Below are 13,961 nucleotides of genomic sequence, written 5' to 3'. Positions count from 1 at the left end.
GTGCCGTATACTATCCGTTTTATGAACACTATACTTTCGCTACATTTCCATGTCGCATCCATGATATTTTAACTGGGGGTGTAGTTTATACAGGAGCCTATGGGAGAAAGGTGAGTTGTAGTTTGTACAGGAGCCTATGGGAGAAAGGTGAGTTAAGCGTACAAGTATGTTGTTTTGTTGTTTAAAATACAGCTCTCTAAGATGGCAAAACCCAGGAATGATGCCTCAAAGCAGGTTTATTTTGCTGCATGCGCTAATTAGAAACTTTCATAGATTCGTTTAATGAACTGTAACTGCACTATGTTTGCATGTACTTAGCAATGTAAAAGCACGTAGGCTAATTGAAACAATGATGAATGTTAGATTAACGCGATAACATGTTCTTTGTGCCAACTCTATTTAGCGCACATTATCAAAAAGCCTACTGCTAAACTTTTTGCCATCTTAAAACACCGTCTTTTTAACAACAAAACATACAGTACTTGTGTCTCGTAAAGCTAGACCTACTCTATACACTCAACTTACCATTCTCCCATAGGCTCCTGTACAAACTACACCCCCAATTAAAATATCATGGACGCGACATGGAAATGTAGCAAAAGTATAGCATTCGTAAAACAGATAGTATACGGCACTTGTATGGTTTTGGATAGTTTTGGATCAGGTCCATTGCCATGAGCTGCTTATGCTATTACACTGCATGTTAATAGTGGCCACCTTTGAATAATAACCGTACCAATTTTTGATACTAGGCTAATAGTAGCCACGACATTTAACTATATAATCACAGTATTATTTGTTCAGAAGTGCAAAAGTTCAAGTTTGGTTTCAAACTTGGAAGTAATTGGGATTATTATGAATCACAGAATTGAGTTCATAATTGTGATGACAGTGGAATTTCTGCAAACCCTTAATAAAGATGTAGTCACCATCTTAGAAAGCAGACTTATTCATGAAACAACACTCAGAAGTCTTGTCACCAACACTGAACTCAGATAAATGGTGGTATTACATGCAGTAAAAATAGACTAGTAATGTATGGTTCCTGAAATAAGTTTGCTTTTGATTAAACATAGAGAATTTGGGTCATGATGGCAAAGTATTAGTTAATAAAGGAAAGAGGACTACAGCCCCTTAGCCAGCCCCTTAGCCACCACCCCACCTCCCAAATCCAACCATGGTTGCAATTGACAAAGGCTTCAAAGTAGTATGTTGATTGTCCCCCTCAAATAACCAGTTTGCAGAAGAGGTTATTGAAAAGATTCAAATTTAAGATGGCGTGTAGATTTAGAGCATATGTGGAAGATTATTCCCATAGTTATTGGTGCCTAAAGATGTGTGTCACAGAGTTTTCTAGCCTACTGAAGTAATTTAAATTTAGTTAATAAGTAGCAATATAAAATAACTATAACCACTGTTTAACACTGCTCCAAAAGGGGGCTGCTTCAAGAATTCTTCAAGAAATAGTTTGATTGTGGATTGCACATTATCGTTACAAAAAAAATTAATTGTGAGTTTGTTTATTCAGATAATTAGCAGTACTTTCTACTTTGGCTATAAGAGATAAATGCTTAATCAAAGTATGATTCTATTTAACTTTAAGAGTGAATTATGTGGTTTCTTTTTTCAAAATGTCAGTTGGCTTGATTTGGCTAGAACTGACACTTGGCTGATTCCAACCAAAATCAGCTAAGTATCGTCTTGAAAGTGAACAGTTTGATAAGGTATGTAGTTATAACATAATTTGTTGAGCCATTGTTGTGTACTACCAAGAGTATATAATAGTAACCAAGAGTATCAAATGGGTGTATTATTACCCTGTGATTTGCGTGAAGTAACACAGATACTTCAGTAATTGTTCGTTTATATTGCCATTAAGGGTTGCTGTATTTAACCCAATTCGGCCACTAAACCGAGTGAAAACGTGATAGCATTAAAGAGAAATGGCGTGGCAATATGCTCATTTGTGCAACCATTATTTTAGCAAGCTGGAATTTTCTTGGGTCCTTACTACACTTTCCTTGTACGATAACTGTTGAATACATGTACAATAACACGGAAAACTGGCAAAGAAAGACCCATTGCCACATACGCATTTCAAATTACGTACCATTTTGTGTAACCAAACATATTACTGAAATATCTGTGTTATTTTATGCAATCATTAATCACAAGCTAATGCACCGTTCGGCACTCTTGATTTTTATTATATACTCTTGCTACTACATAGTATTAAAATCTGTACCAGGTATCTTCTTATATAACTCCATTGCAGCTTTGTAGGTTAGACTTGATTGCTTGGTGAAAGATAACTGTCTGGCACAACAGCGATTTCAGAAAGCTCATAATTGCTTTAAACAAGAGGCAGATGAATGCAGTGAAGCACATATACTGTATACTAGTAGTTAAAGTAGTGAAATCCATGGTCAAGGTGTTTGTTAGCAAGATGCAACTATAGCTATGCTTTGGTGCTTAGGGCTAACAAAGTGTTCAATCATTAAAAGTGTCAACATCACTTTTAAACTACTCCTACTTAGACATATCTGTTTCCATCTCACAGATAAATTAGAAGATAGCTAAGAGCATGCAGAGCAGATTACAACCAACTTTCATTGATCTGACATTATGTCAGATCAAAACCGAAGTTGATCTGACATGACCTGACATTGTATAACAATGAATTTACAAAGCACATACAACATCAGTGAACATGACAAGATAGGGGGGAGTCTGGGGGCATGTATCCCAGGAAATTTTTGGATTATAAACACTCTGAGATTGCAAATGATAGCATTTGATGTCCAAAACTCCTTCAGCAGCCATGCACTGCATCATTGTTAAGCCACACACACAATGAATCTATAATTATAATGATAATATCTATCCAATCAAAAACAACCAAGCTGTAAAAAAAGTGCAACCCCAAAAATGCCATGGTGAAAAAGATGTGAAATCCAAGATGGCAGCCAAGAAATGGCTGTGATGGTAGGTTAATGGGAAAGGCCATGGTAAAAAAAAGATGTGAAATCCAAGGTGGCAGTGAAGAAATGGCTGTGATGGTAGGTTAACGGTAAAAATTTTAATAACAACAATTCAGGTGAATTTGGTGCCACTTAACCTACCATCACAGCCGTTTCTAGGCCATCATCTTGGATTTCACATCTTTTTCACCATGGCCTTTTTGGGGGCCACACCTTTTTTTACAGCTTGGCTGTTTTTGATTAGATATCACTTCCTTTTGTATTTATACTAGCTTTTTAAAAGATCTAAAATTTTAAAAGGAAGTAGGGATTGGTATAATATACATGCTATAATCCAACAAGCGAATGTGTTACAATATAATACTCTCAGTAGCAGCTTGACATATTATATTGAGATACGTCAAGCAGTTAGCCAATAGAATTAGTATTATACTTGTTTGTCAAGGTCCCTTGACAAAAATCTGTAATACTAATTTGATTGGCTAAAATACTGTGGTGTGTTTCTATTACAAGTAAATGTCCAACTTGACAACTATTGTTACCATAGTGATACATACCCAAGGCATAGCAACAATATGGTTGTCTAGCAACCATTGCTAAGGTAAAAGTCATTTGAGACCATAGCAACAGTTGCTAGGCAACGGTTGCTAAATAATAGTTAGATGTCAAGAACCAGGGTTCTATGGAATTTTGGAAACTCGAAGGCCTTGGGCTGTAGCGCTCTCGCTGCGCTCTGGCGCTACTAAGGGCCTGAGGGTTTTCTAAATCCTGTAGAGCCCAGTGGTTCTTGACGTCTAACTTATTTAGACTACAACTCCTTATTGTACCTTGAGTTGACAGCTGCTTGTAAACAAGAAATGTATGGCTAATTACTGGAAACAAGCCCTCTACATGGTGGGACCTCAGCGTGGCTGTTGCTACCCGTTTAAATTCCCATGCATTGCCAATGTTACAGGTGTGTTCTATGTTTCGAAGTAGTGGAGTCGAGTGACTGGACTACAACTCATTGCTGCTATCATTGTGCCTCAACAGCTGCTTGTAAACAAGTAATATAGTGTTGATTAGTACAAACAAACCCATTACACCTCCCTCTAATTCAGTACGGCTGTTACTACCCATTTAAACACCCGTATGTTGCCAATGTTACAAGCACATAGTTATAGTTTTGTATCGCCTCAGAACATGGTCTCTATTGGACATGAGCGTGGCTCTACGGGAATTAGAGACCACATTTTCAGCCAATCAAATTTCAGTATCAAATTTGTTGTAGTCTAGGTGTGATTGGTCTTTTGAAGTGGTTATTTTTGAAACTCTGTTGCCTAGCAACAGTTACTATGGTTGTCAGATTAATTTGCAATAGGACGGATGGCTGTACTATTCAGGATTAATATAGTTCTTGCATTGTAAACAGGAAGGAAATAGTGCTCGGCGAATACTCCTTCCTGTTTACAATACTTGCACTATTAACCCCGAATACCACAGCCATCCATCCTATTACATATACCAAAAAGTAAGGAAATAAGTTCAAAAATGTTACAGCTGAAATGAGAAATGATCCAGGAGTAAAAAGTAAGGAAACAAGATTAGACAACTACTTGCTAAAATGAAACTCACTTTAAATGAAGTTTAAAGCATTTAAAACGAGTTAATGTTGGAAACTAACAGATGTAATACTCACCGTGATGCAGGTAAAAAAATACTACTATCCAATGGCTATCAGAGTAGGGCATCAATAAGAGTATCAGTGCTGTAATTAGAATACTGACACATGCGCAGGAACACGTGCAACTAATCAAACGAGTCGGCAATTGCTCTTCGTAATGTCATGCCGAGGAAGAAAGCTACAGCTTCTCGCCAATCCCCTTCAAGCACCTGTACTTCTGGACAGAGCCAGGACACACTGGAGCTGCCTCTGAAGCGAAGCCGACGTTCCACGACTACGCCTTGCCCCTTAACAATGAATAACATCCCTGCAATCATAGCGGCTATTCGGGCACCACCCTCTGGATTGACGTCGGGAGGATTAACCACTATTACCACCGTGGCGTCTACGTCGGGCGGATCATCACCACCGCCGCGTCCCCCTACCATTGCTGCCACCACCCCCAACGACGACCACAGCTGTCACTGGCATGACCTCTTGTGAGACTCAAGGCCAGATAGGGAGTGCTATTCACGAAAGTCGCGGAGACGCTGTAAAACTAGAGGTGCAAGAGAAATCGACCTGCTGACACAGCCTCCAGAGCAAGAGAGTGACTCAGATGCAACCTGGCAACTAGGTGCCTCAGTGAAATTAGTGCCAACCTGATGGCAATAGTGATTCATGAAAAATCAACAGACCGCGTGCTTTACTGAAATCGATAGCAGTGACTTCGGGATGACATCACTACCAGAACACTGGAGACGTGTCGACAGGTGGCTGATAGTTAAGGCCTCCACCAGAAGGATAGTAGAGCGAGAGTGACTAAATGGAACGGCAATGAATTGATTTGTTATCAATGAATAACATCCCACCAGACAGGCAAATAAACTCAGAGCGACAGCCAAAGGAAGAGTTGACTTCCATTCATTAATGAAAGACAACAACGAGCGTCTCCCCCTACAAGGGCTCCATACATACGTAAGTTAGTGTTTGAAGTAATACCTACTTTCACCATGATGCAATGTGTTTATTTTCATAAAAGGGTATTAATTGTTATGGCTACCCTAGCATATTTTCTAGCAAATTCCTAATGTAGATAGCCTGAGTCACTTGCTAGAATGGTAACCCCAGGATACAGGCAGATTAAACCAAATACGTACACACACTTACCTGTGTAAACTTAGAACTGCCATCCCTAGAGATACAGCATTGCCACATTGTGGCATAAAATAATCGATTGTGGGTTTAAATAATCAGTCATGCTTATTATACTAATTGTGGGTTTGAGTAATTGTCTATTGGGGCTACATGATCACAGAAACCTAATGGAATGGTTAGATGTAAACCCCCAGGTATACTGTCAGTGTGCTTAGTCCCAGCAATCACCGTCTGCAGATCACATGCTAACTTTATGCAAAAAAAAATGATTGTCATTCTGTGTAGACAATTAGAACCAATTTAAACAATAAGTAATGCTGGGTGGTAGTCAATGCAGCTTGCTTACCAAACATTTTGTTACAAGATCTAAACTGATTATACATCTTGATAGTAAACTATTGATATCACTCGGCCTCTAACCAACCTAAACTAAAGTTTCTTGTGATAATTATCTTGGATGTCTTGTTTGCCAAACATTATTGGCCGCAGAGTTGCTAACCTAGAATTCATGTAGTCATTCTTTACTACTGTAGTAGTTACTTCAGTAGTGTATTTCCTGTATAACAATGCAATGATGCACAGCTGGAGTTTTATCCGCCTATTTCCCATTGCAAGGTCATGCTATTATCATCCTTTGCCACACAGTAGTGATTATAAGTAATAGCAAAGACATATGTGACCTAATTTTCCCTTACGGGTGCATTCGTCACATTAAAAATTAAGCTCTGAAACATAGCATTATAGGTAAAAATTCCTACCCATTAAGGGGTACGATAAACCTTGAATTACAAGGAAAATTTTAGAAATATTTGAAAAGTGTTTTCTGCGATTAACAGTACCATGCTAGTTTCAAATTCTAATTGTGTTATGGCCAGGAGGTGGTTTTCTGGGATTCAGTTGCAAGTGCACATTAATGGCAGCAGAGTCAGCCATCAATATCTGTTTTAAAATAAAATTAATTTAAAAAAAAACAACAGAATTCTGATCATAGCGTTACACCAGCTATACCATTCAACATTACATTACACATGCTCACAAAGTCTACACAGTAACAGCATAGCCATGGTACGGTATTATGTTGTGTTACAGTCTATTTGTATTATTACACAGATAAACAAAAGGTGATGCAGACACACATACATACTGTGGTAAACCTATTAACTGTCCATCACTGTAATATTTACTTGCTGAATACTTAGTTAGCTGAGAATAGTTCAAACCCTCATGGTTGTCAAGCATGCAAAGTGTGTTAATTTCATCATGCTTCACTAAGTGTTCAGCCTTCTGCTGATACAAAAACAAACATTATGAACAACAAATGACAATACTTTAACAGCTATATATATATATATATTGTTAGCACCTCACATCTGTCATCATCACCAATCAACAGTTACTATTTACCAGTGGAGCTCCAAATCAACAGCCCTCCACATTACATTAATAAAGGCATAACAACATATGAGGGCTAGAGATCATGAGGTGGTTTTCTACAGTTCGGTTGCAAGTGCACATTAACTGCAGCAGAGTCGGCCATTAACACTTGCTTTAAAAATAATAAATAAGGTAAAGAAGTTGTCTCATCGGATCAGACTTACCACTGAGTTCAAATCCGACTTACACTGTTCATTACATCCCGAAATGGCATCAGTTTTCTGTACCACTCTCAGGAAACTTCGTTGGATTACCAGATACAGACAGATGCCTCTGGCACATGGGGCTGTGGTGCACGATTTGGAGATCAATGCTTCCAGTTCCCCCTGGCCCCCCTGAGTGGAAGCCGATTACCATAACGGCCAAGGAACTTGTTGCTATCATCTTCAGCTGTTCAGTATGGGACAGATTCCTGAGTAGAAAGAGGGTACAGCTCTTTTGTGACAATCTTGGCCTTGTGGAGCCCATTCAGAAATGTGCATCTAAAGACAACATAATGATGCACTTTCTCAGATGTCTCGGGTTTTGTTTTTTCACAGCCCACTATGACATTCACATCACAGTTTCACACCTTCCGGGAGTCCAAAACACGGCAGCAGACCTGCTGTCAAGAAACAAGCTTCAACAATTCCTCGTCTCACAGCCAACAGCCACTTGCTTACCAACTGCCAATTCCACTTTGCCTTGCTCGAATTGTGTCGCTAAGACAGCTCGACTAGATGTCGCCTCAGTTCCTCCAACACTCCAAGTCATCCAGATGCCCCAGTAACCTCTGCTACTAGTCACAACTGCATTACGCCGCAATGAATACACCACATTTTTTCAAACAGGACCTATGTCTCTAGTGCACTTGATATCCATGTACTATTTTATTTCTATGTATAGCTGTATATGTAATCATGATGTATGTACAAATAACGTGTGTGTGGGCACGCGTGAACCTACTCATAATATTTATGGGATATATGTCATGCACATTGCAAATGTGACAGGGCCCTATATAATTCACTGGCCTAGTTGCTTATATGTATATTTCACACCGGTACATGCATGCCCGGCATGTTGACCAAGAATCTCATACTGGTGTGTTTGCTCCAAGCTGTATGTATTGCAACTGCCCACATATCCACAAGCACTGTAATCATGTTGTTATCCTTATCGTTTACCACCATCATCTCCTGTAGATGTGTGCCACCACCCTGGATGTCCCACATTTAGCCGATCTCCGCAGCAAAGCTGATCACTTCCTTGCTCAAAAAACTAACCCCATCATCTATAACAACGTACTCTGCAGGAAAGAAAAAGTACATCCATTTCTGCAAACATCTAGGACCTCCCGAATGCCATCATCAGAATCAACAGTAATTCTATTTGTCACACATCCTAGCTGAGGTCAACATCTCTTGCACCACTATCAAAGTGTATCTTTCAGTGAGCAGCTCACACCTTGACTTCAGCTAGTTTTTACGTGGCATCAAAAAAAGTCTCAAGCATTGGACTCCCCACAGAGTCAGATTGCCGATCACTCTCCGAAATAATGCTAAGTATCAAGCAGACACTATCCAATCAACCCTACTTGTATAGAAATATCCTCAAGTCCCAAAAAAAATTTAAATCACTATCAAACACTGACCTGTTCGACAGGGTGTACAAATTTACTTGGGAGCAACTGACACCCCTGTATGCCCCATACTAGGGATGCTTCCATATCTGGCACGAAGAGTAACACAAACTGGCCCTCTATTCCTCACAGAGCATGGCCAAGGACTCACCTGGTGATGGTGTTGACGCAATGTGATTTCTGCTCAGTATTTTTTTTTTTCTATGCGACTACACATACATTCATTGCAATACACAAGTACATAACACCTTCCTCCACTTCAGTGACATCATTTACACAGCACCCAGCTTATAGAAAGTAACTCAACTTTGCACCATTCAATTGTAAACATTGTATTATGCATTCATGTATAACAATAAGCATCATCGAGTTCAAGCGCCAGAATCCTTGGGGTGAAAGATTCCCATGTGCACATGGTCTCCTTTCTATGGCTTCTGCAGCAAGAATTTGGACGGTCAATTTTGCTGGCCCTGCTCCAACATTCTTGCCTGCCCAAGTATTTGTCGCCTAATTTGTAATGTTACTCTTGGCCTTTAATCAAAAGTAAAAAGTCTTGACCCAAAGCAGTCGAGGCCTTGCACACCTACCAACTCACCACAATCAACTACAGATCGTGGTTGAGCTAGATGATTTTGGGAGACAAGTGAGGCTACGGATTGTGGCAGAGAATCACAGAATACAGTTGTCCCAAGCAAGGTTAATGACAACATTAAATGAAGTTTAAAGCATTTAAAACGAGTTAATGTTGGAAACTAACAGATGTAATACTCACCGTGATACAGGTAAAAAAATACTAGTATCCAATGGCTATCAGAGTAGGGCATCAATAAGAGTATCAGTGCTGTAATTAGAATACTGACACATGCGCAGTAACACGTGCAACTAATCAAACGAGTCGGCAATTGCTCTTCCCAATCCCTCCCCTCCCAATCATGCTTCTGTCACAATGTCTATGCTCTGCATCACAGACTAATAATAATAATCCTACTGGACTAAGGTAGACGCTGCTTCAGTGTTGAATCATTATTCTCGTATGGTAATTCTAAGACATAATTATGTTGGTCATTATTGTCATATGGTAACTTTAAAATAGATGTTGGGTTCAATATTTTCACATGGTAACTTTAAGACAGATATGTATTTACATGCATACTGTTTGATATCTATGTCAATGCTGCTGCCTCTAAGGCAACATTCATTATTTTATACATGTATACACTGTTGTTACTGAGCTAATACTGCTGCCACTAAGGAAAATATTGGTCCGTTACTGTTATATGTACTGTTGGTAACCAAGCCAATACTGCTGCCAATAAGGAAAATATTGGTTCATTGTTATTACATGCACAATCTTGGTTACTGAGCCAATGTTGCTGCCACTAAGGCAAATATTAGATCATTGTTATTACATGCACAATCTTGGTTACTGAGCCAATGTTGCTGCTACTAAGGCAAATATTAGATCATTGTTATTACATGCACAATCTTGGTTACTGAGCCAATGTTGCTGCTACTAAGGCAAATATTAGATCATTGTTATTACATGCACAATCTTGGTTACTGAGCCAATGTTGCTGCCACTAAGGCAAATATTGGTTCATTGTTATTACATGCACAATCTTGGTTACTGAGCCAATGTTGCTGCCACTAAGGCAAATGTTGGTTCACACTTATGCAGATGGTTGCTATTTGTTGGTTATCCAAGACCTATACCGCTACCACTAGGGTAAATATAGGTCCACCCACTTCGGGTATGCCTACTAAGAAGAGCCAATTTAGGACAAAGTCTGCTTCATACTTAAACAAAAGGCTTTATTTACTAACCAATACATCGCACTTACCAAGGCTCTTCATTTGCTGCACATGCAGCACCTCCATTCCCTCTAGAGGCAGTGTGATAGTGCAAGGTCTCACTTAGGATGACTGCTTTATAAGCACATTCATAGGATGGCTTCTGCAGCAAGAATTTGGACGGTCAATTTTGCTGGCCCTGCTCCAACATTCTTGCCTGCCCAAGTATTTGTCACCTAATTTGTAATGTTACTCTTGGCCTTTAATCAAAAGTAAAAAGTCTTGACCCAAAGCAGTCGAGGCCTTGCACACCTACCAACTCACCACAATCAACTACAGATCGTGGTTGAGCTAGATGATTTTGGGAGACAAGTGAGGCTACGGATTGTGGCAGAGAATCACAGAATACAGTTGTCCCAGGCAAGGTTAGTGACAACATTAATGCCTACTTTTGGCTAGCTAGCATCTTGAAATGAGACCATCAAATTAGCCAAAAGTAGGGATTAAAGTGAGTCTCATTTTAGCAAGTAGTCGTCTAATCTTGTTCCCTTACTTTTTACTGCTGGATCATTTCTCATTTCAGCTGTAACATTTTTGAGCTTGTTTCCTTACTTTTTGTAGCATGTATACTATACCAATCCCTATTTCCTTTTAAAAAATTATATTTTTTAAATACCTAGTTTGTTTACTTTTTGTCTAGTTAGCTAGCTAGCTACATTATACTCTCTTTTTTTCTCCACATAGTATAAATATCAGTTGAAGCAGCTATATTTTACCCTCGTGCGCAATAAGCGTCTCTAAAAATATTTATTGTCTTGTCTTTTAAAGCTATTATAGCAACTGTTAAAAGCTTCAGCTGCATTTATAATGGCCTAAATATTGATGATTTTACAGTAAAGCATCGCTGGATAGTCCACCATTAAGAGTGGAACCCTCGCTTTTTGAAGTCTGGATCCCAATGTGGATCCGCCCCTCAAGGACATTATTAGCTAGCTACCTCAAAAAAAAGCTAAACTGGTAATTGAGACTATATAAAACGACTACCCAGTATTAATAAATGCTAGAGACAACTCCTTGGGTACTACTTACACACATCTACTCACACTTTGTTAAAATCATGTGTATGAGTTGTGGCACGCCGCAACTATTAAGCGCTACAATTATTAATTATCCTTCTAGAAGAACAAAGAAGTGAATGAATGATGAAAGCAAACAGCGTGGTGCAGTGGACAGATCGTAATCAGAGAACCAATTCGTGAATCTTCCGTCATTACCTTAGCTGTCTGAAATTTCTGGAGCTGTGCACCTAGCACAACCAGGTCTTACAGCAGGCAGGCAGACAGACAAATTCCAGTTGAATTTTTAAAATTTTAAAACTGACTGTACCTTGAAACATTCGACTTTTCGCTTCGTTAAGCCAAGGTACAGCATCATTACAGCAGTACTAATGTATTCCAGATGGTTTTTTCGGGTAAAACTTATTGCAAGGCCATTTTTTAGGTGCGAAAATCTATGAAACCCTATGATTTCTTACCAACCTCTACTATATAGTACTATTATACTGTATGATATTATCGTACTGTATGATACCCCAAAGCTATATGGCATGCTTTAGGGCTTTTTAAGGTGGCGCTGAACCGATTAAGGGCAGCCACACAAAGTTAATTGTACAGCATGTTTGTGGTCATGCGTGAACAAATGTGGAAATCCATGGACCACAGCGAAGCGGCTTAGTGGACTAACGGAACAAGCTCTGTCAGACTGTCCAGCTACTTTTGTTGATACAACTAACGTTATTCATGCTTTAAAACTATTAGCTTGTCACAACTCTGGTTAATTCACCGGCGAACGGCACCAGCTGCCATCGTGTGATTACTGTTATACAGACCGCACCCTGACTAGCCACACCATCTCCTTTCTCGCTAAATAACTTCAAAATTATGCACCACAGACCATCAAAATTTGGTATAGGAATTGGGTTAGCGATACTCTACAATAGTACGCTTCGAATTTTTGTGATTCGGATTTGATGGAGTTGTTAGCCAATGTTGTAGCCCACAGGTGTGCGTTTTCACCACTTTTCATGTTGCTATCAGTGAAAAGGAAAGCGTAGAATTGTTCTACAAGGTGAGAAATGGTTGGAACCGAAGTGGCTTAGCGTTAAGTTGTTTACTGGCCAAGTTATTTAAAAAATCGGGTTAAAACTTAGGAGTTTTATAGGCGAAAAATGAAGGCATGTTATTTCACGAAACTTTGTATGCTAAACTAAAGCATCACAAGCTATCACAACAGCTTTTTAGGCATAGATTAAGTTGTACACTAGCAAAGTTTTGGGCACCCTAAAATAGCTCATTAAGCACGTGGGTTGAAACAAATTGTTTTGTGCGGCTGGACTTAATCGGTTCAGTGCCACCTTAACCTATCTTTTTTTTCTTTACCACAGGAAGAAGAAAAAGAGATTTTTATTCTTCAACTATTTTTGATTTTATCAAGACTCACGGTAGTGAGTCGCACAGCCAGTAAAGCAGAAACGTGCACTGCAGACAATAAATGACACGACCACTACATGTGAGGATTTTACAGGAACAAATGTTGTCAAATTCAGCCTTCCTGTAACTCACCCATCACTTACGCTATCCCTCTGAAACTGTAGAGTTGAATTCATCGTGTCACTAGTAACTACCACACAAGCAGTAAAGCAAATCCATGGTGACTGTTTCGTGATCGAGATTTCTGACATCAAAGGGTACTTTTTTTTATCGCATGCGGTTAGATGCAACTGCAGGTGTATGCCTTGCGTTCCTTTGTGCATTCCAAACGTTGATTACCCTGCTATCGCTTCAGTACTCTCTCACTCTCCTCAAGATTCACATCATTGATTTCACCATACATCATTACCCTACAGTCGTAATTTCAGCACCAAACAAAGTTTCAATTGTCCTCAGTCAACCTAGAGGCTAAATACAAAACCCATATTGTTGTTTTCCACAATACTCGCTTGGCATGTAGGGCAATGTGTCTTTAAACTGTTCTAAAAGTTTTGTTGAGATTGAATCATATGTTCTCGAGAATGGCTAGTTTGAAATTTGAAGTTAGTTGCCCCCACGTAATTTGCTCTCTAAGAATCTAACTCAGAATTTAAAGAATGACGCAGAGCACAACTGCGGTCACTGGTTATTGATGAGCTGGTGCTGTGTGTAGTTAATCAGTGCATGTGGCCACAAAGAAGTGTGCTGACTATAATCTATGCACGCATACCATCATTCGATTTGAAATTTGAATTTAGTCGCCCCCCATGTAATTTGCTCTCTAAGGGCACGGCTTAAAGAATGAC

At 39.3% G+C, this 13,961-nt stretch overlaps 1 protein-coding gene across 5 annotated transcripts in view; it reads left to right on the top strand.

Annotated features, from left to right (window-relative positions):
• LOC136266343 (uncharacterized) overlaps positions 1-13,961 on the top strand; it is a 147,241-nt gene that overhangs the window by 124,238 nt on the left and 9,042 nt on the right. The gene's annotated exons all lie outside the window — the stretch shown is intronic.

This window comes from Dysidea avara, chromosome 9, assembly GCF_963678975.1.
Source record: "Dysidea avara chromosome 9, odDysAvar1.4, whole genome shotgun sequence".
NCBI classification, from domain to species: Eukaryota; Metazoa; Porifera; class Demospongiae; order Dictyoceratida; family Dysideidae; genus Dysidea; species Dysidea avara.
Note: the sequence above shows the minus strand (reverse complement) of the source record. Positions and strands in the feature narration are given on the sequence as shown.